Source organism: Trachemys scripta, chromosome 25 (assembly GCF_013100865.1).
Source record: "Trachemys scripta elegans isolate TJP31775 chromosome 25, CAS_Tse_1.0, whole genome shotgun sequence".
Lineage (NCBI taxonomy): Eukaryota > Metazoa > Chordata > Testudines > Emydidae > Trachemys > Trachemys scripta.
The window spans coordinates 435,404-438,951 of record NC_048322.1 but is presented as its reverse complement, the minus strand read 5'-3'; the positions used below and the strand labels follow the sequence as shown (position 1 = coordinate 438,951).

Sequence of the window (3,548 nt, the reverse complement as noted above, 5' to 3'; positions counted from 1 at the left end):
GAGAGACAAACCCCCAGATGGGGGGCGGGGAAAGGGGGAGAATTTCTCTGGCTATGAAATGAGGGGAGGAGGAGGGGGAGGGGCAGTGTGAAGGGATTTTATGTGACTGTCCAACACACACAGACAGTGACGGTTCCCCCCCGCTTCACACGGGCCGCAGGGAGCCGGGGGGGCAGTTTGAAGGGCGTCGGGGGGGTGGAAGGTCCCTGGAGCAGGGAAGGGGCAGCAGTGGGGGATGGGCAGGTGCAACACACAGACACACCCAGACACAGACCGTTTTATCCGCCAGGGCTTCCCCGGCCCCCCACAGAAAGTTCAACCCGCCCCCACTCCCATCGCTACGGGGACCGCACCGGGACCCTCCGCCTCACCCCAGCTTCCGGCCTGGCCCAGGGCGGGGGTCTCGGGGTGGGGCCTCCCCCACCCCACTCGGCTCTTACCGGCTCTTTCGCGGGCCCGGAGCTCCCCGCCGCAGCTGGTCCGGAAGTGACGCAACCCGCGAGGCGCCAGGCGGGGGGAGGGGGAAAGAGACACCTGGCGGTTGCGGCCGTTGGAGCGCGGCGCGAGCGGGGCTGGGAAGCGGCGCTGTCCCCCCATTGGGGGCGGGGTTCTCCACAGCCCCGCCCCTTATTCCCCCTTCCTCCCCGCTCCGGGCCCCTCCTGCCGCTCCCGGCCCCGCCCCGCTCAGCCCGCGCTCCCGGATCACAGGGAACTAGCAGCGGAAGTGACTTTAGGCCTGGGGGCGGACGAACGGGGATCGCACGGAACATGCGCAGTAACAGCTGCTGAAACCTTCCCTCACCTGAGCTGAACAGAGCGGAAGCGCCCCTGGGGCAGGCTGGGAGGTGTAGTTCCAGACTCTTTCGGGACCGGAAGTGACGTCGGGCGGGGGGGCTGGGCCCGGCTGCGAATACGCGCGGGGCGCTGCGGCTCTGCCTGTCTCGTGCGGGGCCGTTGGAGCCTCTCCCGGGGCCGGAGAAGAGTTTTGTATGTCCCGGCTCTGGGCATGCGCAGATCGGCGGGGCTTCCCCCCAACGGACACTGGGGCAGAGTCACCGCCCGGCCCCAGCCCCGCCCCTGGGCAGGAGCGAGTCCGTCCCACACGTGTCCGCGCCCCACGCGGGGCCTCCCCTCCCCCTCCCCCGGGGTCTGCGCTGGGGGCGGGGCCCGTCATTAGCCCCGCCCTGACCGGAGCCTGCAGGGAGCGAGCTCAGAGCCCCCAGCCCTGGTGGGAGGGAGAGACGGGACCGGGGAGGGGGAGTAAGGGGGAGATGGGGGTAGGTGGGACAGCGGTGGGGATGGGGGCGGGTCCCAGACCCGGGACCTGCCCAGACCCACTGGCTGCAGCCTCTCTGGGCAGATCGTCCCGTCCCGGGGAACAAGGAACAGAAGGAGGCAAAGCCGGATAAACACCTCCCTCCCTGGCCTTCTCCTCCTGCTGTTGCTGCTGCTGAGTGAGTGTGGTGGGGGGGGGCCTTGCCGGCCTGCCCCCCCCCTCCCCGCCGCTTCTGGAGGGAGAAGCACCGGCCCCGACACTACCATCTGGGGGCCGGCCTGCCTGCCTGGCGGGCTGCCTGCCGCTTGCTGCTGCTGTGTTGGAGCTGCTGCCTCCCTCGCGGAGTGCGAAGAGACTGCGTTCCTATTTCGGGAGATTGTGGAGGGGATTGGTTGCGGACTGTGTTTTGAGTGACTTTGACCATCTCTGCTCCTGGGGTGGGGGTGACTCCAGTCGCGCTAGGTGTGTGGACGGGACTGAGCCTCTCGCTCGTAATTCCTCGGAGTGGAAGCCATCGCGTGCGAGGAAGCTCTGAGGTCGACTTGGGATCCTTCTGTCCCGTCCCCTGTAGCGGACTGTTGAAGGGGGCGCGGGGGGGGGGGGGGCGTGGAGCCCTCCCCCCTCTCGTCCATCTGCTCCCCCTCTGCCACCACCCCCACCGCCCCCCCTGCCACCTGGACCTGCTCTTCACCCCTCGAGGGGGCTGTTTGCTCCCCCCGCCCTCGTTTACCATCGTCCGGGACTGTTTGTTTGCAGCAGTGAGCAGCAGAGCCTACGCTTCACAAGCACCGTGGGTGCACCTTTTCCCCCGCCCTGGACTTCTCCTGCCCCCCAACTGCGTTTAGCTGGTGGGGTCCCCTCCCTGTAGCCCCCCTGTCTTAGTTGGCCCTACCCTACCCCGCCCCTTTTGAGACCCTTCGGTTTATTCTTTTGTTGCCCCTTCCCCCCCTTCTCCCCCCCCCCCTCGGTTCCTAGCCTGCTGGCTGTGTTCCCAGCTCTGTCCTTGGGCTGCGGCTGGCTGGAGTTTTTCCCCCTACCCTCGTCCTTGGGCTGCAGCTGGCTGGAGTTTCTCTCCTGTTCCTGAGCCGCTGCTCTGGTGCGCCCCCCTCCCCCCCGCGCGCGCTTGTGCCCCTGTTTAGTTGCCCCCTTTGCACTGTTCACGCCCCTTTTCCTGCTGTTATAGTCCTCCCCCCCCCCCAGTGCAGCCGGAGGAGCCGGCCTTCCTTTCTGGCACCTGTGCCCCCCCCCCTTTTTTTTTCGCCCCTGTGTGCCCCCTCCGTTGGCACCCTCCTCCCCAGCTTACAGCCTAGCGGGGAGGAGCGGTTGCTTTTTCCTTGTTCCCCTGCTACCCACCCCAGGGGCGCCCTCCTTCCCTTACTGTAGCCTACTAGGGAGGAGTGGTTAGCCCCTTTTCCCTTCTCTCCCTCATTCCCCCGCCCCTCCGGTTAGGCCCTCCTCCTTTCTTTGTGCTAGGAGGGGGGGAGTGGTTGCCTGTTACACCCCCCCCACCATAGCAGGCCATCATGGCGGAGGACTCTGCTCCTGTCCCTGCCCCTCCCTCTATCCCTGCTTCGACCCCTCCCCCTGCCCAATCCCTTACTCTGCTGGCCCCATGGTTTCCCTGTTGCCCCTGTCTGCCCCAGGGGCTGGCCCTTCGGCTGGCCCTGCCCTGGACTCCGCCGCTGCCACGGCTGCCCCCTCCACTGGCAGGAAGGGCCAAGGGAGGAAGAAGGGCAAGGGCCCCACCCGTGTGGCCAAGCCTCCCGCGGGCAGGGCTGCGATCCCCGCCGCGGCCCCGACACCTGCCGCGGCCCCTCCCTCTCCTGCCGTCCCTTCCACCAGCTCTGGGGGCGCTCCATCTCGGGCCCCCAGAGCGTACGCCCAGGTGGCCACCCCTCCACGTGCCACTGCATCGTCCGCCCCGACCGCCGCCTCCGGATCCATCCCTGGTGGCTGCGGCCCCTTCCCCTCGCTGACCAGGAGGCACGGCGTCCGCTGCCACTTGGTGCCTGCCTCGCCCCACATTGAGACCGACGTGCGGGCGTTGGCAAGGGTGGTGGGACCCATGGCCATCGTGGCGGCCTCCAAAATGTATGGGAAGGCCGTGTTCTTCCTGGCGTCGGAGGCCGCCGCGCAGGAGGCGGTGGAAAAGGGCCTGGCGGTAGGGGGCGTGTTTGTACCCCTGGAATCCCTGGAGGACCTGGGCGTACGGGTGGTCTTGACCTCTGTCCCGCCCTACCTCCCCAATGCCGCCCTGTTGCCTGCCCTCTCC

The 3,548-nt window shown here is 68.2% G+C and overlaps 1 protein-coding gene across 1 annotated transcript in view; it reads right to left on the bottom strand.

Moving 5' to 3' along the window:
- LOC117870019 (zinc finger protein OZF-like) overlaps window positions 1–678 on the bottom strand; it is a 19,848-nt gene extending 19,170 nt beyond the window's left edge. The window contains exon 1 of the mRNA XM_034757190.1: window positions 441–678. The gene's annotated coding sequence lies outside the window, so the exon portion shown is untranslated. The remainder of the gene's footprint in view (window positions 1–440) is intronic.
- Window positions 679–3,548: the final 2,870 nt, after the last annotated feature.